Genomic DNA, 25,287 nt, shown 5'->3' with positions numbered 1-25,287 from the left:
TAACATTTAAAAATAAAAATAAATCTTTTAAAAAGTAAAAATAATCCCAGCTGTCACTCCTCCCATCTTTGGGGAGAGTTCCAGCTGTGAACTATTGTATTAGAAGTGTAAATATCAGTGCCTCTGGTCTTCTGTGTGTCAGCCTGGTCCAGATTCACTGTAGGTCAATCTGAGAATGTGGTTGTGACATTACTGTAGGCCAGCTTCTTCTGCCCATCCACCCACATAATTTCATCATGGACATTATACCAGGCGCACAATTCATATGTTTAACAATCGTTTTCATCCCTCTCCCACACATTATGCTGTTTTGCCCTGAATGACAGAGAAATATTGCTAATATATAAACAATTCCTACTATTTTAGATATTTTGCTAAGAACTTCTGATTGGTTCACTCATTCAAACTTCAAAACAGTGTAAAGTAAGACTGGTTGTGATGATGCACACATTTAATTCCAACATTCAGGAGGTGAGAGACAGGTTGATCTGTACAAGCTAAAAGTCATCCTGGACTACATAGCCAGTTACAGGTCAGCTACAGCTACATAGTGAGACTATGTCTGAAATAGAACAAAACAAAACAATAGCAGCAATAAAAACTCATATAGGGTGAAGATTACTGTTGTTAGAAGTTTTGTTCTGCCAACAGCTCCCAAACAAACACACAGAGGCTTAATAATTATAAATGTTCAGCTAGTAGCTCAGACTTATTACTATCTAGCACTTACATTTTAAGTTAACTCAAATTACCTATTTATGCTCTGCCATGTGGCAGTACATTTATTAATGTGGCATGTTTAAAATCCTGTTACCTCTGTATCTGGCTGGTGACTCTCTGTTCTGCCTTTTCCCTCCCATAATTCCCAACTTGTTTCTCCCACCTAACTTTATCCTGTTAAGCTATTGGCTAGTCAGTTTCTTTATTAACCAATGAGAGTGATACATATTCACAGTGTAGAGAAGGATTATTTCACACATGTTCCCCCTTTTGTCTAATTAAAAAGAAAAAAATTTAAACTTAACATTGTAAAACTATATAATAAGCACAATAGCTATATACAAATATATGTAGATAAAAATTACATTAATAATGTCCAGCCTATATGTATCTGGAAAATTCAGAGAAAAATACTCTATTACCTATCCTATTTTGGTGAGTACAAAGTTTTGTATCTAAATCACTTTATATCTTAACTTGTATTACCGCAAATTATCTTTTTATGCCTCTCAGTTTTTTACACTTTATATCTCTTTTGAGAATTTTTTTCTGAATATGGTAACAATGAAAACTGTAACTATCTAGTCTTCAACACCATCAGAGACCTGAGAAGGATATAATATTACATGAGTAAACAGGAAGTACAGAGTAAACTACTTTCCAAACAAAGAAATGACAGAAACAGCTAGTTGCCTGGATAGTCACCCAATGTTCCTTTGTAACATTGGAGCACCCATCTTTGGCCTACAGGCATAGAATATCTGACAGACTTTTCTGTGAAGCAGAATTTTTGAAGTACTGTCCCACATTGTCTTTTGCAAAGTTTAGCAGTCACTTTCTTTTGTGTCCTGTTTGCCCAATTTTGGCAGCATACTGTCAGCAGTTGAGACAAGGGCATTTCTTGCCAAGTAGCTTACTTTTGTCACAAAGAAAGTAAAGTCCATGTAGAGTTTCTCTTGATACCAATTATCTTCTCTGAAGTAGACAGGTTTTGCCAGGAGCAAATATGTCTCATTTTCATAAATCTTTAAGTTCTTAAAACATCTGAAATGCCATATTTTGTAGATCTCTAAAGTGTTTGAAGAGCACCTATCTAATATGTATCTCTATTTGACCTTGAAAACATGCTTAACATGACTACAAGTTTGATTGTAATAGGTGACTATTAACTTGCATTTCCTTATTATTCTAAATCATTTGTAATAATAAGTTTCAAGGACAAAAAACTTACATTATATTGTTAAATGAGCTGTATAGGTACAATACCTTAAACAAGAATAGAAATGTGTGTATTATATGTTCTAACAAAAATAACCTTAAATTTATATCAATATACAAAATTGTCATAAATAAGAGTAGAAACATATATACAGTTTAGCAAAAACCCCTCAAATTTGTATCAGTATATAAAAACCCATACCATTGTAAAATATTTAAAACTGGTAGTTGATTTTTTTGGTTTAAAAGTAGATTCAATAATCTACTTTTTTTCTTAACATTTCTATATTGTCCTTCTTTATTTTTCATAGCATAATCCACAAATCAAATCTCCTTCATTGAGCTTTTGAGCTTTTTTTTTCTTAAATATTACCAATAACAACTTCTAACCAATCCCCTAAACAGTGACATATATCCACAGCCCATTGAACACCCAAGAACTACCCTTTCCACCTCTTGAGAAAATGTTTCATGTTTTTAAATTTTACTTCCTGTTGTTTGTGGGCAACAGCATCTTTAGGGTATCCTGAAATAAAAAATTTGGGATAATTTCCACATCTTTGGGAGGTAGCTGTATCACTTGTACAGTCTCTGTGTAATGGGAAAATATTGGGCTTATCTCAAGTTTTGGCTAGAGTAGTCTATGAGACTTGACCATCTAAGCTAGCTACCTTGAAATTGTTCTGAGCAGTTTGTATTCCAAAGCGATCTTTGGGTGGTGTTTGTCAGTTTATCAGTGTTACCATAATATAGGTAGAATCTTCATTGTGTGTACCCATCCTCCTTTTGGATACTTAAAAGGTCGCTGTAAAGAATAGTCATGGTTCACTACAGTAAATTTAAACATTTTCTATGTCATATGCAGCAAATGTCAAAGAAGTTAAAGGACTACAATTATTTGTTATGTACATCCAGAGTCTAAAAATTTAATTCCTAGTTACCTGATAGAGAATCAAGACTGGAATCACATACAAAAGCTAGATGAAGCCTTTTTCTAGAATTAGTTAGTACTCTATATGACCATTAATATCAAGACAAAGGTTTTATATATATATATATATATATATATATATATATATTAGTGTGTGTGTGTGTGTGTATGTGTGTGTGTAAAATTTTATAAATTTTGAGGTATTTATACCTTAAGAAAAGTTTTAAAGCTCTGTGTTGGGCCATTGGATTCTGTTTGTATGTGGAATATTTTGTTCTGCCAGCAGTTCCCAAATAAACACAGAGAGGCTTAATATGAATTATAAATGCTCAGCCAATAGCTCAGACTTATTACTGTCTAGCTCTTACATTTTAAGTTAACCTATATTCCTTATTTACACTCTGCCATGTGGTGGTACCTTTATTAATATGGCATGTTTGTCTCCTTTTCTGTCTGTGTCTGGTTGTTGACTCGGGACTCTGCCTTTCTTCCTCTCATCATTCTCAATTTTGGTCTCTCACCTAAATTTATCCTGTTCAACTATTGGCCAGTCAGCTTTTTTATTAACCAACGAGAGTAATACATATTCAGAGTGTAGCAAAGAATTATTCCTCAGAAAATTATTATTATCTTTTTTTAAGTGAACTTTGTCCTCCTAAGAGAATTTTATCAATTACACAGACACGTAGTAATGAGACAGCAAAAACGGGTTTGAAGAACATCTGCTACAGAGCAGGCATTACACCTTTGGTTACTCAGTAACTCTATCCCTTACTTCTCTAAAACATAGATTGAATAACTGAAAAGGATCATTTGGAGAAAGAGCAATTTAAGTTTTATGGCTTTGCAGATGAATGTAATATTTAGAAAATTAGATTTTGCTGGCATATTTACATTCTGAAGATATTTCTTTTGTAAAACACATCTCTCATTTTACATTTATATACATTCCATGCCACACTTACACTTTAGATATGAGTTAACTGTTAGCTTTGGAGAAAATAAAAGTTTTGGATAATTAATTATATGCAGAGGAATTTGTATATATTTGTTAATGAGGTGATTTTTCTTGGAATCAGCAATATTACAGAGACATTGTATGCCATTAATTAGTTAAATGTTTATATCTATTCTAAGTATTAACTAGAATTCTATCTCTTACGCTTAGAAAGGTGAAAAGCCCAATTCTTTTATAGTTTAAGAGTGTTTCCAACTTAATTGGATAAGTTACAGACTGATCATATCTACTAAGAAGAAATGAACTGTTAATTTTTTAAGTAGTTCAATTGAAAATATTTTCTTCATTAAGTACAAATAAATCTAGTCTTACCTTAGAAATTTTTTAAGGAGAACAATCCATATATTAATTTTCTTCTTTAATATATAAAACAACTTTAATATCTATTTGTATATACATATAATTATATATATAATTATGAGTTTTTTATTATTCTTATTTCCTTATTGTAATTGTAAGATAGCTGATGTGGAGTCATTAATTTCATTTTTTTTCAGGCAGATAAACTGGTTATTGGACTAAGATGATCTACAAGTTTAACGGATCAAGTTTTTTCTCACTGGCATGAACATGCAATGATCCCCTTCTCTGAATCAGTCCTGTCTTGTTGCTACATTTTTGAAATACTTTTCTTGCCATTTCATCAGCGTATTCCCTGAAAAAGAACCATGGTTGATGAAATTGTTTTGAAAGCAGGTAAGCACTAACCCTGGATGATTAGTAATCAGAATCTTTTTGCCCATGTGGGGTTGTCAGTGCAATTACAGGTCCCTAGAAATCTCCCTCACTGGGACACTGTGCTGTCTTCGTCACAGATAGGAGCTTTCAGGATCATTACCCATTGTCCCTCCAATTCACAGTTCACATTGGAGAAAACCTCTCGGATTCCATGATGCCAAAAACTGCTCTTTTCTTTTTGTTATCCTTATTGCATTTTTTTTTCAAATGCAATTGCTTATCAAAGACTCACTCTTGCTTCTCGCTGCATCTTTCTCCCTATCATTTCTTTAGGAACATCAAAGTTTGAACATTGCCATGAGAGGCAATAGAGCACAGTAGTTAAAAGTATCCAGAGAGAATTGAATTTGAGTCCTACCACCCATGTTCATTAATTCTGTGACTTTGAGAAACTATTCAGCTCATGTGGGTCAAATGGGCTTGTTCTACCTGCCTCAGAGGGTTACAAGGACTGAAGGAGACATAGTATGCAGGCGCTTAACCGCGGAGCTTCTAGTCTTTTATTTTAATGCAATTTAAACTCCTCATTAGACTGCTAGGTGAGTGGCCATTTGGCTGCTGCCTACCTCCAGGCTAGAGCTATTGATGGGGAAGATTATTTGGGAAGGAGCAGAGCAGATGGAAAGAAGCAGATGTATCAAAGATGAGGCTTAAATAGGGATTTACCGGAGAGAGCATTAGTTTGGAGATTAGGGCAGGATGAGGAATGAAGGCTGTACGAACGTAACTGAAGTCTGAACCCTGTGAAACACGATAGAGGCTACTGTTTGCTGAGATGGAGAACACTGGAAGATGATGGCAGAGATTATAAATTACACTTGGGGCATGTGGAATACTACATTTTCCTCACATATTTATCTAGATCAGCAGTTTTCAACCAGTGAGCCATGAACCCTTTTGAGGGTCAGATACGAGATCTCCTGCATACCAGATGTTTAATATATTATGATTAATAACAGTTGCAAAATTACAGTTATGAAGTAGCCACAAAATAATTTTATGGTTGGGATCATCACAGCATGAGGAACTGTATTAAAGGGTCACAGAATTAGGAAGGTTGAGAACCACTGCTCTAGTGGTTTAACTAGGCAGGTAGTTAGTTTGTAGCGTCAAGTAAAGAAGTAGTTAAAAAAAGTAGAAAAATCCTGAGAAATGTTTTGAGAAATACACACACACACACACACACACACACACACACACACACACACACACACACCACAAATCCTAAAATTCATGTTGAAGCAAAACATAAATTTTTTAAAATTGTTAAAGCAGTCTAGAGCAAAATAAGACAACACTCCATTTCTCACAAGACCTAACCTCAACACATAATACAGAGTCATGGCAACAAAGCCAGCAAGGGACCAGATTAAAACCAGACATACAGACCAGGGTAACAGAACTGCCAGTCCGCCATTAAACCACACACATTTAAAGCCATCTTATTCTTGACAAAAACTCCAAGAACACAGATAAAGTAGCAAAAACAGAGGCTTCATCCTTAGCAAGTGATGCTGGGTAAACTGGATACCCATGTTCAGTCTCAAAACATGGTGCCCCTCCATACAAAAAGTGTTTCAAAATGAATCAAGCAGCTTTGTGTAAGATCTGAAACTCCGACATTAGCAGGAACCCTTCAGAATATTGGCATTAGCAATGATGCTTTTGAACCAGACTTAAGCACTGGGAACAAATGCAAAGAATAACAAATGAGATTCCACGATACTAAACCATTTTTACACAGCAAAGGAAACAACGGAATGAAGTGATAGCCTGTAGAATGGCAAACATGATTTTTCAGCTACTTGAAAGGTTATCGTTATATAAAAATGACATAGACCTGGGACTGTGACGTGGCTCAGCAGGTAAAGATGCTTGCTGCCAGAGTTAAATCCCCAGGACATATATGGTGGAAGGAGAGAACTGACTTCCGTAAATTGCTCTTTGACTGACACATACATGCACCACTACATGTTTGTGAATGCATGCACACACTCATATACGTGTATACACACACTAAATATTTCTTAAAAGAAAAAGCAAGTTGCAATAAATAATAAATAATAATAAATGTAAAAACGAAAACTGAAATAATCACAATAAAACAATCCTCATAAGAAATGAGCAAATGATTGGAATAGACACTTCCTAAAAGAAGCATAAATGCTACATAAATAGATGAAAAACATTTATTATCATTAATTATTGTTGAAATACAAATCAATATTCAGGGAGATATCATTTTACACAAGTCAACAAGTCAGAATGTCTGTTTTCAAAAAACAAACTAATGTGTTAAAAATAACACTGATATATTAGTGATGAGAATTTAGAATTATTGTAGCCATTGTGGAAAATAATGTTGAGATCCCTGAAAAATCTAAAAAAAAAATCTATACATAAATACATGCATACACATATATGTATCTACATACACATTACTTCTGAGTATAAATCCAAAGGAAAAGAAGTTAGTGTATAAAAATATACTTGTATACACATGTTTATTTTGGCATTATTACATAGTTAAGATATGGAACCAGCCTACATATCCATCAAGGCACAAATGACAAAGCACACACACACACACACACACACACACACACACACACACACACACACACCATGAAGTATTAGCAGCTATAAAAATTACCAAATCTTGTCTTTTGTAGAAATATAGGTTGAACTGGAGGACATCATATTAAACCAAAGAAGCCAGACACAGACAGACAAGCCTCACAAGTTCCCTTTTATGTGTGGAAGCTTAAAAACAAAATGCAAGTTGAAGAGAGCTAACTTGGAACTGGAAGGGTATGGGGAGGAAAGGAAGCTGGGGTCTGATGGACATGGATGGAGATTGGCATGTCATATTATAGTGTTAGTAAGTCAAGAAGTTGAAAATATTTATTTTGTTGTGTGATCAAAATCATTCATCTTGTGGCTAGTTTTTAAAATCAGGTGCCATTCTTGGATCTAAGAAGAGTGATTTGAAAGAGGCCGAAAAGATGACAGGAATATATGTATGTATATTCCACATCCTTGGGAAAAGTTAAATGAAGTATCAATATGACATTCTCCATTGAAGTTGCTGAGCATCAAAGAATCTTGTGCGTGTCTAGATAAGGTCCGCACATCATTCATGGGGCTAAAACTCATGTTGGTCACTTCCTGCTTCCTTATGCTTGATAATTTGACACCAACTGATGTGAGATTCCCCTCTGTAAGCTATGACTATGTTTTATTACTTTTGGTTGTTAAAGAAGCTATTTTGGCCAGTGGCTTAGTATAGGAAAATCAGGTGGGAAATCTGAACAGAGATATATAGAGAAGGTAGGCAGACTCAAGGAGATGCCATGTAGCAGCCAAAGGAGACCAACGCCAGAATTGCCCTTTAGGCCACAGCCTCCTGGTGACACACAGATTAGATAGAAATGGGTTAATTCAAGATGTAAAAGTTAGCTAGAAATATGCATAAGCTATCAGTCAAAATGTTGTAATTAATATAGATTCTGTGTGAATGTTCGCAACCAGTAGTAGGGAAATGAACAAGCAGTCTCTGCCAGCACCCAACCAAGTTTTCTTCAAATATCAAGAAAATGGACATGTTCCTGAAATTGGAAAACAATACTGTACAAATGGAATACACACACACACACACACACACACACACACACACACACACACACACACATAAACTGGACAATGGTCTCTAAAGAAGGTACTGAACAGAATTTAAAAAGAAAAAAAGAGCTCTATTCAGACCTTGGTCTTCACACTAAATACAGTTAAATACAAAAATAACATTAAATGGCCAAATGACTTTTGTCAGCAAAACAAAACAAAACAAAACAAAACAAAATAACTGTGTGCCTTGTAACCGGCAGCTTAAGGCTGAGAGGATCAGGGTGAGAGGAGATGAGCATGGAGATTTCTGTTTGGTCACTTGTGTTTATGGAGTTGAGATTCACAGTCACGAGTGAAATGCACTGTCTTTGAGAGACTCTTGCTGTGCAGCCCACACTCCACTTCAGTTCAGATCTTTCTGCCTCAGTTTCCCAGGAGCTTGGATAACAGGTGCCAGGGAAGCATTCCCAGCAGGAGAGTGTTTTTCTTCTTTCTCTTGATACAGTATTTCTTAATATTTTAAAATGTGTATCTTTCTTAATTGAACAGAAAATTTCTAGGGGGTCCTTATTATATGCTGGCAAATGGGCAGATATCTAAACCATGATTTTTAAAAAAATTTTGATTGATTGTGATACATTGAAATGCAAGTAGAGCTAAGTGATGTGAAGATTATGCTTTGTTGTGCTTGCATTTAGCCTGGCCCCCTCTGTCTGTGTCTGTCTGTCTGTCACATAGCATAGGTCTGGGTGGGAAGCTCCAGATGTGGAGGACAGAGTGTGCTTTCTGCAAAATTTATTCAAATTGCAAAGTTAGTAAGATATCTTATAAACAATTTAACTGTCTTTGAAATAACGGCATGTCCTTTTGGAGGGAATTGTCTAGCTAAGAAACCTTATGAATCAATTGGGCAGTAGTATTGTTTCATCTACTTTAGCTCCTGGTCCTTTCATCCACATATATGTATTATGCGAGTATGTGTACTTGTATATTATATTTATATAATACATGACCTACATGATAGAAACACAAGCAAAGAACGGGAAGCAATGAGATAGTGACCATGTGACTACTCTCTTGTTTGTCAAGATAAATAATGGAATTTTGAGGAAAGCAGGACAAAGAAAGAAAAGAAACAGTTGGAGATCACCTCTGGACATGCAGTCAGAGGCTAGTAGGCGGGCGGGGCACAGCATCAGTCTTGAGGAGGCGGGCGGGGCACAGCATCAGCCTTGAGGAAAGCTTTTATCTTCTCCCTCCCTTTACAGATCAAAGTCTACACACTTTAGATTACAGACAGCACCTTATTTACATGCAAGTGTTTTAGAGGAACTTTCTGGTTCCGATGCATTGACTTGCAATTTATTTCTATTTCAAGCCCCTTAATAATTTGTAAGATATTTCATAAATAGTTTAGCTGTCTTTGAAGTATTGGCATGTCCTTTTGGAGGGGATTATATAATTAAGGTACTATGTATATTAGTAAGGCCACTGACATTATTGTATCCATTTTAGTTCCTGATCACATCATATACATACATGTATATGTATATATATGTATATTTTTTAAACAAGCCATGATAGAACACAAATAAACAGAGAATGGAAAGAATAGCAGTCCAAATGACATTATATTTATTTTAATTTTCTATATGTATTGTATCTACAATGTACACAAATGTGTATGCAAGTATGTGACTACGTAAACATTTTTCACCTGAGAAGAAGATTAACCATTTAAAATGTGGTCATTCTTCTGGTCTGATTATCCCTATCATGACTTAATGCATTAGAAGCATAAAAATCACTTTTAGATTCTCACACTCTTGATAATACTGCATGTAGTTTTCCAGATCTCTCTCCAAGTAAATTCTATGGTTTATCCTGCTGTAATAAGGATCATTTTGTATGTCACCCTGGTATTGGTGGGTTATTTGTAATAAAGACTGAGCCGCAATATAAGCTTAGAAAATGAACTAACAGCAGGTGAATGGGGCTTTTGACATTTTAATTTGTGTGTGTGCGTGTGTGTGTGTGTGTGCGTGCGTGTGTCTGTGCACGCGTGCCTGTCAGAGCACAAGAACTGGTGATGTTCTTCTTCATGTTTACCTTGAGTTTTGAGTTAGAGTTGCTCAGTGACCTGAAAGTCACCATGTTTGCTAGACTGTGTTTAACTTTTTATGTGAGTTCTGGGGATCTGAACTTTGTTCATTAGGCTTCCACACCAATCACTTTACCCATCAAGTCATCTCTCCAACCTCATTTAACTATTTAAAAGTCAAATTTAAAAGAGCTGTTAATAGTGGAAAAATATATTCTCCTTTGCTTCAAAATATTTTTGAAGTAATAATATGGTTGCGTTTTAAAAGAATATAGACTTGGTATCTCAAAAAAGAAATTTAAATGTGACTTTCATGTTGGAGATGATTTGACATCAAAACCTTTTGTAACTGCTTAGAAGTGTATGGTCATTTTTGAAAGTCAGGGATGCGTGAGTGGGTGGAACATCTAGTGCCCTGCTCCAGTTTCCTCTATTTACAGTTTCTATGGGAAAGAGAATTAGAAGGAGCCTGGTTGACTAGTGGTCCAGGGTCCCAGCATGCTCTGAATCAGCATTAAGGATTCCTTCAAGAGACAGATCAACCTAGTGGGGTAGTACTACAGTGATCTTAGCAAAAAAACAACCCCGTATCTAAAGTTCAGTTCTTTTTCAGACTCTGTACTGAAATTTCATCTTTGTAATAATTTTAAAGACTTCTTCTCCAGTGCCTGGGCTCAGGGACTAGACTCAAATACCTGGAAGTAGATTCCCTGTGACGTTTAATTCTCATTATCAATTTATATGGATTAAGAGATGCTCAGGGGCTTAATAAAGCCCTTCTCTGGGTGTGTCTCTGATGGTGCTTCAAGGTGATCAGATCCCGAGGGTTCAAAACTGGTGAATGAATTCAGCCCTTGTGGATTCATAATATGATGGTATTATTTACAGATGGTAAAGTTCGAATGTGGCAAACATGTTCTCTCTAGAAGGCTCAGTGACTGAGTGAGTAGATGCCAGAAAACTGGTAGGAGGTCCGTGGGGAGTTTGGGACAAAGCTTCATGGATAGTGGTAGGGAAGGTAATGAGCCCAAGTGATTTGAAGGTGAGTGGGGGGATGGAGAACTGGGAAGGAGTGATGAGAAAGAGGAAGAACTGGAGTGGGGGTAGGGTTAACCAAAAAGCATAGCAGGTCAAAAAAAAAATGCCATTGAGAAGCCTATTTCTTAAGAAATAAACTTAAAATAAAGAAAACCTATCTCACGAAGAGCACCAAATCAGCAGAGGATGAATACTGTTCTGTATTTCCCAGTCGACTGCTGGGAGACTGCAGATCTCAGCTCATTTAACGTTCTGGGAATTTAGTTCTTGCAGAATGTCTCCTAGAATTTTCAACTTTGAGAAAATAAACTACCTATTTTGATGAACTTTTCATTGCAGAGATAGTTATTATCCTTTGTTGTTTCCATGCTAATTATGCAGGATAAAGGAAAACACTGTTTTTAAAAAAGATATGAAGAAGAGGTCACATTGTAAAGGGAAAACTGAAACAGCATCCTCCAAATGTTGATAAATACTATGTTGCAGATACTGAGCTACACAAGCAAACAAGAACCTATAGTGCTTGTTGGAACAAAATAGGATCATGAGGAATTAGTCAACAAAAGCAATAGCCACTTATATCTTGTCTTTTGAAACTGTGATTTCTAATATTTAATATAATGCCTGGTATACAGGAAGAACCCAATATTTAACAAATAGTGAAAGATAATTAACTAAATATATGACAAAAAGAAAGACAAACAAAAACGACTGGGTATTATTGATAATTTGATGCACATTTGGTCTTGGAAAATGAAGCAGTCACTTGACCAGTGACAGCCTGGTGTTTTAAGGAAGTTTTGGAGGTATGAAACAGGGATTTCTCAGTATCTTCCTGCTAACTTGTTTTAAGGTCTTTGGATTTCTTTTTTTTTTCTTTTTAAAAAATAAAATGAAAGAAATTATTAATTTATTCAATAAATTTAAAGGAAACACAATAATACACATAATCCAGACTCCGTGTGTTTTCCATCTTTATGTGCCTCTTGATATTATTTTAATGTATCTTTAAAGACTTTGTTATATTTTTTTAAACTATTTCATTTTATAACTATCTATAATGTTTATTCTCTCTCTTCCAAGCCTATGTACATTTTTTTAGACATTTATTTATCAGGGTATTGTAGTTTACCAGAACTGAGAGCTTATTCTTATGCTTCTCTGTAAAAACACCACGCAAGGGAACACACACAAAATCTCCGCAAACAATAAAACAGCCAGGCCAGGACATTCAACAAAGATGTCCTGCTCCTGATGTAATAATGTCCCATAACTAAACCATGTCATTAAATATTGGTTTTCTGTGTTTGACATAAAGATCTCCATCAATGCACTTGGGTCTTTGATTATTATATAAGAATCTTCTACTTTGGAGATTAAACAAAGACCTTCCAAGTCAGTGAACAAGAACAACTTCTTGCCTCCTACAGAAAATCTTGCTGCCAAGGTAAGAAATGACAGACCTATAATATTTATGCCAAAAGATAGCATTTCTTGGGTCCTAAATGATACATCTGGAGGCCCTGCATTTCATGACTTCATTTTTATTGCTAAACTGTTTTTTTAAACAGCAAATAAGAATTTGCTTTAGTTCACCTTAGGGAAAAGGAAAAAAAGACATTTGCAAAAGTTCTAAGGTTTCCTTACCCAGAAGTCATTGAAGTAGGAAAGATTAGATACTTCTAAGTTCTAGGAGAGTCTGTCAAGAGTCTGTCAGTGTTTTTCTAGCCTCCATATAAAATATCAGAGAAATATGATTATTTTTGATGTCATTTTGTTGCCTGGCTTGCCACATGGCATTTAATAAATAAGGGAGGTCTTTTAGCTTAGCCTATGAAGCCTCACCAGTTATGGACTAGGAAGGGAATGGTGTGTCCAGCATTTTCTTTTACGAGCTAACTATTATCCCCTCTCCATGGGATATGTTTTCTTGCCTATTGAGATGGTTGCCATTACCTATTTTTCATTGTGAGATGGACTGAGAAGATATTTATCAACAGACATTTTTTTCTTAGAAACTCTGTTCCAACATAAATCATCATGGAGGTAGGGAAGAGGAGTGATACCCTAGTAACATCATTATCCTTTGTCTCCCCCTCCTGACGTCCTCTTCCTCATTCCTCTGATTCTTACTGTTTCCTCCTCACTTCCTCTGGTTCCTTTTTCAAGCATGAAGCCAACATGGTCAGAGAGGAGAGCCGAGGTCTGGAACATTTTTTGCAAAGAGATACATTGATTTTTAGAAAGTGACTTCATCAGGTCTCTCATTTATATTTTTTCCCCCATTGACTGAATTGGTAGAATGCAGTCCATGTCCTAGTAAATTTACTTTGTTGACTGAGATACATTTTTTTGGTACCTGGAATTCAATATAACCTTGTATTAAAAAGAATTCTCTGAACATTGTGATGCAAAGCAGGACTGAACATAAATGTCTACTGAATTTGACTTTTAAAAATCCTTGAAATTTATATATTTATTTGGGCTTTATTTTACAAATAAATAAATACAAGGATGTATAACAGTACTTTCTTGTCAGGACTGCCAACCCACAAATAATGACACAGGGTATTATAAATTATGAAAGCGTGGGTGTTAATTGGCTTGTCCCTCTAGTTCTCTTAATTTAAGTTTACCTGTGTTCTTCCTCATGACTCAGTTACCTCTATTCTGCATCACATGTTCAACCTCTTCAGTGTTGTGGAATAATCTTTTCACACACTGTAAAGTCATGTCACAGTTATGGATTTAATAAGAAGCTGAATGAAAAATAGCTAGGCAGGATTTCCAGGCACAGAGGATACTGGGAAGAAGAAGGGTGGAAACGCCAAAAGTCACCAGTTTGATGCCCAATCAGCATGGGAATTCCAAAGTAAAGGTAACCAAGCCATGTAAAAGAATATAAATTGAATGGTGTGGGTTAAGTTATAAGAGCAAGTCTAAGCTATCGGCCAAGCTTTCTTATTTAGTAAGTATCAGTGTGCTTTTCTAAGAGATGCTGGTGGGACAGAGAAAGACTTGCTATACTTCAGTGTCTCCCTTGCATCTTGCTGGCATAATCCACATGCCTAGATTCCTCCTCCTCTTCCTCTCTCTCCCTAGAAATCTCACCTATCCTCTCTTGCCTAGCTATTGGCCATTCAGCTCTTTATTATACCAATCGCAACAATACATCTCCACACAATTTACAAATATTCCACATTTCCCCCATTTTTATCTAAATAAAAAGGAAAGGTTTTAATTCTAACATAATAAAACTTTATACAATAAGAATAATTATTAGGTAAGAATTACATTGACAATGTTTAGTCCATTTGTATTTGGCAAATTTAGAGAAAGTACTGTATTATCTATCTCCTGTATATATTATCTTTATCCTATATTTGTGAGTCCAAAGTTTTATACTTGAACCTTGTTTTGTCATAACTTGTTTTACTATCCTAAAAATATCTTTTAGACCTTAAAGCATATTTTTAGATTAACAACTTAAGCTTTTATGTCTCTCAACCTTTAGAAATGTTACATCTCTTTTGTAAGTTTCTTTTTTTGAATCTGGTAACAAAGAAAATGGTATAACTATCTAGTCTTCAACACTGTCAAGGACCCGAAAAGAATGCAATGCACCCTCAAGGACCCGAAAATACAATATTACCTGCATAAACAGAAAGCGCAGAACAAACAACTTCCAAAACTATAGAAATGACAAAGAAATCTGGCTGCCTGGACAGTCACCCAAGTTTTCTCTGCAATGTTAGAACATCTGTCTTTGTCCTATAGGCCTAGAATATCTGACAGACATTACTATGAAACAGAAATTTTGAATGATGTTCCTACCTTGCCTTGGCAAAGTTCAGCAGTTGCCTTCATTTGTGTCTTACTTTCCTAATTTGGACAGCATACTGTTATCAGTCAAGACAAGTACAGTTTCTTGCCAAAATTCCTAGTTTTGTCACATTGAAAGCAAATTCAATATGAAAGTTCTTTGGTGCTGCCAAGAGCAGATGTGTCTCACTGTCATAAACATAAACATAAATTTATGTTATGAAAATATCTTAAATACCATATTCTGTATGTCTCTGAAGTGTTTGAAGATAACCCATCTAAAATATATCTGTTTAACCTTGGAAACATACCTACCAGGACTAAAAGTTTGATTGTTATAGATGGCTAACTACTAACCTGTATTTCTTGATTATCCTAAACAGTTTGTAATAATATCCTTAAAGGACAAACTAGAACTTTACATCATTACATCTTAAAATGAGCTGCATAGGTACAATGCCTTAACAAGAATATATATATATATATGTGTGTGTGTGTGTGTGTGTGTGTGTATACACACACACACACAAATCTTAAATTTGTATAAAAATATCTTAAACAAATATAGAAACATGATAGGGTATGTTCTGGCATAAATATCCTTTAATTTGTATCAATATACAAAAATCCATACTAATGTAAAATATTTGAGATTAATAGTTGATTTTTAGTTTAAAGTAGATTCTATAATCTACCCCTTGATCTTATCCTTTTCATATCCCCCCCTTTTTTTTTCAGAAAGAGATTCCTGATTCCAGCCTCCCTTGCTTAGTTTTCTCTCTTAACATGACCAATAACAATTTGCAGCCCACCCCCCTAAATGATGATAAACATCCATAATTTACTGAATGACAAAAACCCTAAGCATTCTACTTCTTGAGAATGTGGGCATCATGTTCATAAAATTGTCTTGTACTGTCTGGGGATGATGTCATATTTGGAGCCCTTGAGAAAATTGAGATAATGCTCGAGTTCTGGGAGAGCTAGCTATTCTTCAGTCCAGTGTGATGTGAAAGTGCAGGGCTTATCTGAAGTCCTTACTGGAGAAGTCTACAAGGCTGGATTATCTTAGGTAACTGCTTTGGAGTTGTCCTTAGAAGTTTGTAGTCCAAAGCTGATCATTGTTGTAGGGCCCCATCATCCTTTTGGAGATCTCAAAGGTAACAATTAGGAATAGTCACAGTTCAACGCAGAACATGTAAATATTTTAAATGTCATATGCAGCTGATATGGGTTATAGGACCACAATCTAGTAAATGCACCTGGAATATATAAAGGTAATTTCTAGTTACTTGCCTCAGAGTCAGGCCTGAAATCATGAACAGAAAGAGAGATGAAGCCTATTGCCCTTGGAGAGGACCTGGGTTTGGTTCCCAGTACTCATATCAGACAGCTCAAAATTGCCTATAACTCACGTTCCAAGGATAAGCTTCCTTTTGGGCACTTGCACACACATGATGTATACAAACCCACATAGGCACATACATATTAGTAAAAATAAACAAATTTAGACATGTCCTGCTTCTTCACTGAGGCCACCCACCCAGAGGTGTGAGTGCGCACCTGCCTGGCTGGAGGGGAGTGCACAGGCATGGCACCTCTAGCTCCTGCTGCAGGGGCTTCTTGGCTCCATACACGCCCCCCCCCCCGAGTTCTTTCTTTAGTCTGCTGGGTCCTTTGACCTCCAAGAGTCCTGTCCCTGTGCTGAGAACAACCGTTCAGACTGGTGAGTGGGGTCCAAGGAGAGGTCCCCAGATTGTTCCTTGGGCAACAGAGGAAGGGGTGCCTGAACTGGCCTTGTCCCATACCCACACTGATGAATATCTTGCATATCACCATAGAACCTTCATCCTGCGATGGATGGAGATAGAGACAGAGTCCCACATTAGAGCACTGGACTGAGCTCCCAAGGTCCAAATGAGGAGCAGAAGGAGGGAGAACATGAGCAAGGAAGTCAGGACCATGAGGGGTGTGTCCACCCACTGAGACAGTGGGACTGATCTAATGGGAGCTCACCAATACCAGCTGGACAGGGACTGATGGAACATGTAATCAAACTGGACACTCTGAATGTGGCTGGCAATGAAGGCTGACTGAGAAGCCAAGGACAATGGCACTGGGTTTTGATTCTACTGCATGGACTGACTTTGTGGGAACCTGGTTTGTTTGGATGCTCACCTTTATAGACCTGGATGGAGGGGGTAGGACCTTGGACTTGCCGCGGGCAGGGAACCCTGACTGCTCTTAGGACTAGAGAGGAAGGGGGAGGTGGGGAGGAGGAGGGAAAAGGGAGGCGGGAAGGAGGTGGAAATTCTTAATAAATAAGAAAAAGGTAAATTAGTACTCTGTATGACCGTTAAAATCAGAACAGAAAGTTTAGATATATTGTATTTAGACAAAAAGGGGAAATGTTGTGGGGTATTTGTACACTGTGAAAAGATGTATTGCTGTGATCAGTGTAATAAAAAGCTGAAAGTCCAATAGTTAGCCATGACATTTAGGTGGAACTTCCAGGAAGAGAGAATTCTGGAAAGAAGAAAGGCTGAATTTGCCAGTTGGACATGGAGAGGAAACAGGAAGTTCAGGATAGAAGAAAGTTAATGCAATGTGGGCAGAATATGGATTAATATGAAGCAGTTAATGTAAGTTATAAGAGTTAGTGGGACAAGCCTAAGCTAAGGCCAAATTTTCTAATTAATAAGTCTCTGTGCTGTAATTTGTAAGCTGGCGGCCCTAAGAAAAATCTGACTACAAATATGGTCTATGATCTCCAATTTGTGATAGAAACATTTTACTAAAAAAAGTAAAGATTCCATTAACACAGAAATTTTCTTGTTATTTTATAGCAACTCGTGACTCTTAAAAATAGAGAGAGTCAAAAGAGATAAATTTGACATTTTAAGATATAAAGATCTTGATTTAATGGTAGATGAGGGCTTTGGTGACTGAGGGGTATGGGTTTCCCTTTAATTAATTACCTTTCCTGTCATTTCTCCCATCATGAGGCAAATTTGTTTGTGATGTTTAGCCTCTAAGATCTATTAGTGTCCGCTGGAGTCATGCAAAATAGAGAGTAAGTGCAGGAAAAAAGTTTTTTTATGAAATGAAAGAAAAGAAAAGACAGCAAAGAAAGAGACCTTCTAGGACTAAGTTTACTCTCAAGAATTTTCTTCTGTAGTTAAACTTTGAACTTCTAATGAGTTTCCTTTATTTTTGCCCTCTTGGTCACTCTTAGCATCCTGGAGAGTTCAAGTATTTCAAGTTCTGAAATTAGATATATACAAGCTCTCTTTCTTTCTCATTCAATGAATTCTATGAGTATGTATAATTTTATGACACAATATGTATGTGTGTGTATGTATCTATTTATCATTTGCCCATATTTATATTTATTCACACGCACACAAGATGTGTGTGTGTGTGAGGGGAAATACATGGTGCCCTCTCTGCAGTTCTCTTCTTTGCTCCTACTTTCAAATTTTAACTTTAACTTCCCTAATTCTTCCTTTATTGTTATCTCTCCCTTCTAAAGCTAGATTTATCCATTCTTTCTCTGTTTTTGTGTGTCTAGTACACGTCTGTGTTATGACATTCACTCCACATCACTGTCATGTGTAATGTGTCTCTTTATGTTCATTTCTTCCTTGAGGCCACATCTGATTGACATTTCGGCAGTGGGAGGGGTGGTAGCATCTGGCATGAGATCCATTTGCTTCCTTTACCGGGATAAGAGATGCTCCCAAGGGAAAGAAGGGGGATGATTTAGTCTAATCTTCAGCATAATGACATTTGCTAGGAGGAAAATTGTGATCTGTACTTAGCCCTAAGTAGTATGTCCTTAGCCAAGGATTATCTATAGTAAACAGAACCTAGAAAATTAGACTTGATTCCCTGGAGAATGTCACCAGGGATATGTAATGTTGTCAGAAAGGAGTTAGCCATTTATTTACTCAGAGTATGGTATAGATTTAAAGTGGTCTTTGTTGTAGTCTCCAACTCTGCTTTGTAAGGAGAACAGGATCAAAGACATCAATGTGGCAAAACGCTTGATTGGTAGTGCCCCACTGAAACTTTATTCTTGGAAATATGTGATTGGCTCAGTGGCTGTATTTTGTTCTGTAGCCTAGGGTATAAAATACAGGTGTGTCAGAACTCACATCTTTCCTGAGGAGTTGGGTGTCTGTCAGGAGCTGTGCAGCCTTGTCTCAGATCAGCATATGACCACTTTTCCAATGGTTTCTGCAGGGCAAGGTACCTGAGGAAATAGACTTTCACTTGGCCAGGGCCAATAATCCATGGTACAGCATAGAAATTTGCAAAGTTCTTGCATCTTAAAGTTTTTTTTCCCCTCTCTCTTTCATTATACTGCTGATTCTTTGGGTGGTTTTTACTTTTATTTTGTAATAAAATTCAATTGAATTGAATTCATTGAATTCACACATTCAATGGCTGTAATTATCCCTGGAAATTCTAGTCTTTTTAAATATTTCCCCCTAAGATTCAATAGGGAGGCTAATGCTTCTCAAATCTCTTACCTAGAATTACTAGCTAAAACTCCTAATCCTGGTAGTTTATCTTACTCAGTAGAGATATTTAGGTATATATGAGAAAGCAACACTTGGAACATTAACCATTCTCACAGTTCTGGAAAGGAGAGTAGGGCACACATACAGAGAATAGGGAAAGTCCTCAGAAATACACATCGTGTCAACTGTTGGGAGTGAGTTCCCTGGGCGCCAATCATACAAAGTCAATGAAAAGAGCTAGTATATTCTGATGGGAATATGCAATGGAAAATATGGGATGGAGAGATCCGTCTACCATACACAGGAGCTTATATTGTAGGGAGAAGCATGGTATAGTGGGATGGGAAAGAGTGCTTACCAGAGTCTGCCTTTTACAGAGAGATTGAGACATGGGACCCTCTTGTAGAAAAGGGAACTGTATAAAAACATATCTTGCAGACCCGAAAGAATTGTCTGGGTTTGAATATTGTTGTTCTTAAAGCATTGTGCCAATGTCGATTACTTTTTAACTTTGTAACCACAAGTAGATGCCAGCTGACATGAGTTCTGCAGGAGCAGGGTGTGCCTGCCTCAATATTTGGTTAGCCTCCAAAATACTGAACTCTATGTCTAGAAGAAGGTTATACAGGGAGTGGGAAGATGAAATTGGGTAAATATGAAAAGGAACAATGGGGCTTTCATAATTATCATGATGTTTTCTTTTAATTGTGACATATTTCTTAAAAAGTCAAAAATAGAAGCTGATAACAAAGTTGTTCATGTAATCCTGGTAAGAAAAATCATGTTTAAGCATAAATAAAGACCCCCTGAGTTATTCGGGGTCACTTTAGTGCAATCCACCTGGAGGTCAGAAGTTTTTCTTGCACCAATGCCCCTTCTCCTCCTCAGTACTTGAACCCAAGCTGGGGCTGGACCCCAGAAGGTTTCTGTGAAGCATGACTTCTAGGTCTCATATGTTGCTCCAATCAGAGGCCATGCACAATGAGGGAGGAGTGACCTGTGGGACCCATCCTTTGTCTGTTATCCTTCCCCCACTACCTGGATCTTTAAAATTCCTAGTAAGGGGTAGTTTCTGGGGAGATCTGACTTGAGGTCACTCAGACAAATATGAAGTGATTACATCTTGGTACCTAGAATGGTCTGGTCTCTCATCTAAGCCTGTGAGTCAATGTTGTTATAGTGTTGATGTGCTGTAGGTGCACACACATGCTTTACTGGTCTAGGTTTGAAACTGGGGAGTCGGATCCCACATCCCTCATACGTTTCTCAGTCTGTAAGATCTCTGGTCACATATACCTTTGCTGATAACCTTCAGATTTCTGTAACTCTTTGGAGGTTCACAGTAAACTCGAAACTCCTTCTAAATTAGCCCAAGCTGTGTTGCTATCTGTATTTTGCTCTTTGTAAAGCTTACCTATGTAGGCCTCTTTGCCTATAACATAATGGGGATTAGGTTGCTTGTTTTGGTTGGTGTTTGGTTAGGTTTGGCTTTTGACATGGCAGTTTAGTTGGTCATATTGACAGCCTTTCCTCCTTTCTCTAGTTTTTATTCTCTAACGAAACTGAAGTGTCATAGCCACAGCTCAGCAATCTGAAACATCTCTTTTCCACATTGGCTCCCAGGCAGAGGAGTTGGCATTTAGTGTTGTGTCCCTAACTGGCTGCGGTTTCTCCTTGAGCCTTTTCTTCTGTAAAAGTGAGAAGGCTGCTTTTAATATGCTGATTTAAGAAGCAGGTTCATTGGCAGGGTGGCCGATTATTGTAGCTCATTGTTGGCCTTTAGCTGGGAGTTACATGCACATGCACATATGCCACACCGAATTACAATCAAACATGGAGAAACCTCCCCTACAGATGTTCCTGAGAGAAAAGGGCAGATTGTCTCTTTCTTGTATAGTTAGGAAAATTCTACTTGAAGGCACAAGGCTGAGTTGGAACAGGCTCTCATTGGCCTTCACAGTCCTATTAACCTATCTATTTTATATGCTTCCCTTTGGTACAAGTAACATTCTCCCTCGGCATTGGTTCTAGAGGAAAAGCCCACAACGCCAGTGCTGAATACAAGGTGAATGCTGATGAAGGAAGTTCTGCGTGTATCTATGGCTTGCCTGAAATTATTTATTCAGTCAGGGAAGAAGCTAACTCACGCAGCAGAGCCCTAATTGGCATCAGAGAGACATTTCTGTGAAGCCCTTAGGAAAAGCAGGAAGTTGATTAAGTAGAAGAAATGCATGTATGGAGATGGGAATACAAAGAATGGGCGGAAGGATAGAAGGCAGTGGTTGAGTAATGGCACTCATGATCTTCCTACCCCCTGAGATGTTACCTTTGATTTAAGGCAGGAGGGAGACCTGGAAAAACTTCAAATCTGGAGTCCCTCCCCCTCCTCCCTGCCCATATGAAGAAACCATGGCCCAGAATTCAAATACTAAGTCTGGGAAAGGCAGGTAAAAAGAACAGTGGCAAACAGATGGCGGCAGTTACAACTAGCAAATTCCCAGTTGGTGGCTCTCACATTTAGAAGCGGGCATCTGTTCTTCTTCCCCACTGCAAAGTGGTTTTAACTCTGAGGTGTTAAAAATATCTAAGTTGCTGTTTTATTCATTTCTGCTATTTACTGACTTTAATGACTTACAGTATATCCAATGAGAAGTACAATGTTTACCCAAGCGGCAAGAGACTCAAAACAGAAATATGGGAGGCTGTTAAAAAACCTTGTGGTCTACCAAACAGCCTGTGCGGCTTTATAGGTGTACCCTGCTTAGGGAAACAGATATGTGCTTGATCATTTGTTGAAATGGAAATACATGTTGACAGACCCCTGGGGACAGGGGGACCTGGATGCTGAAAGTTCCAGACTCTTTGGGTCTCAACTTCTTCCTCTACAACGTGGGATATTGTTGTTCCACTGTTAGGTCTTTTGTATGAATTAGTATCATCTACAGGAGTCATAAGCCACTCAATTACTGTAAATACTTAATCTCTGTGAATGCTCATGGATAACGCCTTATTTGGAATAAATCTCCATTCATAAAAAGTGGGAGAGGCTTATACTTATAACAACACTTCAGAAATGAGAGAAAATAGGAAACCTTTATAAATATGAAGAAATAACAATAGCTAGTCTTTTTTGTTATTGCTAGATGCCTTTCCCATAAGCACTTATGATGGGTGCCAGGAAGAAAGTCCTATTGAGCTGAATGTAGTTTAGCCTACCTAGGACATGCTAGACAGGAAATGATCAATACATATTTATTGATCCCAGGCAATCTCACATTTATTTTTTTAATAATAGTATTTATACATTGTGGGAAATTGGGAAATGTATAAAATCATGAATTAATGTAAAAACAATATATTTTGCCACCTTAAAAGTGATCGATATCTCTTTTAAGATTAGCATGCATGTATCTTACACCACTTCATTGAGAAATCACTGGTTTTTAGTTTGAATGTGAAGTGTCCTATATTTCATCTTGTTATTCAAAATTACTGGTGGCCCAACTGGCGATACTGTTTTGGGAAGTTGTGGAAGCCTCAGAAAGTGGGGCCTTACCTGGATGAGGTAGGTTGCAGACCCTTGGGTCTAAGTGGGTGGAGCCTAGTTGTGTTTCTGACTCCTGTTCTCTCTGTATCTTCATTGGTAGAAGTAAGCTCCTTCATGTTCCTTCCTGCTCCCACTGCCATCCACAGGAGGGGCTCTCACAACTGTGTGTTCAAGGAAATCCTTCCTCCCTCTAACTGATTTTGTCAGATGTTCTGTCATCATACCAAAGACCGCAGCTAACACAACTGGTAATAACATAAATATTAATTGTTTTTCTCTTCTCATGAAGTTTAAAATGAACAATAGCACTGTTCTAACCGTAGGTCCATGGGTTTATTTAACCTCATGGACACTTTGGACATCTTTCTTTAGAGAGGAAATTCTGAAACAGTTTTTACTGAACGAAAGTGAAACACCAGATTCCCTGGGCCAATTTTCCTTCCTTCTTTCCTTCCTTCCTTCCTTCCTTCCTTCCTTCCTTCCTTCCTTCCTTCCTTCCTTCCTTCCTCCCTCCCTCCTCTCCCTCCCTCTCTCCCTCCTCTCTCCCCCTCTCTCTCTCTTCCCTCCATCTCCCTCTCTAATCTATCTATCTATGTATCTATGCATATATCTATCATCCATTCATCCATGCATATTTGTATGTATGTATGTGTCTGTCTGTATGTTCATATCTATTTAAGTTAAATTTATATAAACTCATAGCAACTTTGTGTATCTGGTAATATTACTTATAGGCAAAAAAATCAGAGTATTTGCTATTAAGGAATACAGCCCAGGATACACACATTGTGGTGGAGCTCAGATGAAATGAGGAATGAGGGCATCTGACTCTACAGTGTACACGGAGCTACTCGGCTTGGTCTGGGGTGGGCACTGTGTCCACTCTTCCACATTCTTTCACAGAAAGTAGTGATCTCTTCCACTTACCACTGCCCTTTTCTTTGCTTTTCCTTATGTTAAGGAGACCTACATTCTTTGTATGTAAGGAAGTTAGCTGATATTCAGCCCTCTGCTCCTCCTTGCTGGAGATCCGCTTGCGTGGAGAGAAGCTGAATACATAGCTATTTTTCAGCAGTCACAGTGTGTGTGTGTGTGAGTGAGTGAGAGTGTGTGTGTGTGTGTGTGTGTGTGTGGAGTATGGCCAGTAAAATTTTCGGAAAGAGGGTAGATTCAATTTAATGAAACTCAGAAAAGTTAACAGTTTTCTTGCGTCATTTCACCTTCTTGCCTCCTTGAGAGTCCACTTGTCCGACTGTGTCGTTTACTTCTGACCCCCACCTGTAATACAGGAAATATGCACATTGTGCTCATTGCGTTCATTCACCTTCTATGAGAGGCCATACTCCCAGGAAACCTTCAGAAGCTTTTATCATGGTTCTCTGTCTCAGTAGCTTCAATTATAACTCGGGACACAGTTCTGCCTTCTTCTTTTCCTTCCTTCCTTCCTTCCTTCCTTCCTTCCTTCCTTCCTTCCTTTCCTTTTTACTATTTTTTTGTTTCTTTTCGGAGGCAGGGTTTTTCTGTGTCACCCTGGCTGTCCTGGAACTTGCTTTGTAGACCAGGCTGGCCACAGACTCAGAGACCTGCCTGCCCCTGCCTCCCTAGTACTGGGATTAAAGGTGTGCACCACCACTGCACAGCGGTTCCTTCTTTTCCGAGTCTAGTTATTACTTGATTTTAAGTTAGTTAGTTCATAGAAACATTGATAAATAGCTTTGGGAAAGGAAGAAGAAAGAAGAAACCAATGTGTAGAAGTCTGGCAAGGGGCCAGAGACTGGGGTTAGATAGTAAAAGTGATTTTGGTACACCAGGTAATGTGGTATGTTGTGTGTTTGCCTTTCCAATTAATTGTGGCTCACCTTTATTAGAATCAAGCCCCAGTCCCTCTCTCTATTTCTCTTTCCATTTATCTCTCTCCTTTCCCTTGTTCATTCATCTTATTGTCATCAAATTTTACTAGGTAGGTGGAATTCCCCCATATTCTGAAAAGCAAGATTGAAGATG

Source organism: Myodes glareolus, chromosome 3, assembly GCF_982192425.1.
Source record: "Myodes glareolus chromosome 3, mMyoGla1.1, whole genome shotgun sequence".
In the NCBI taxonomy this organism is placed as follows: domain Eukaryota; kingdom Metazoa; phylum Chordata; class Mammalia; order Rodentia; family Cricetidae; genus Myodes; species Myodes glareolus.
This window is presented reverse-complemented; position numbering follows the sequence as displayed.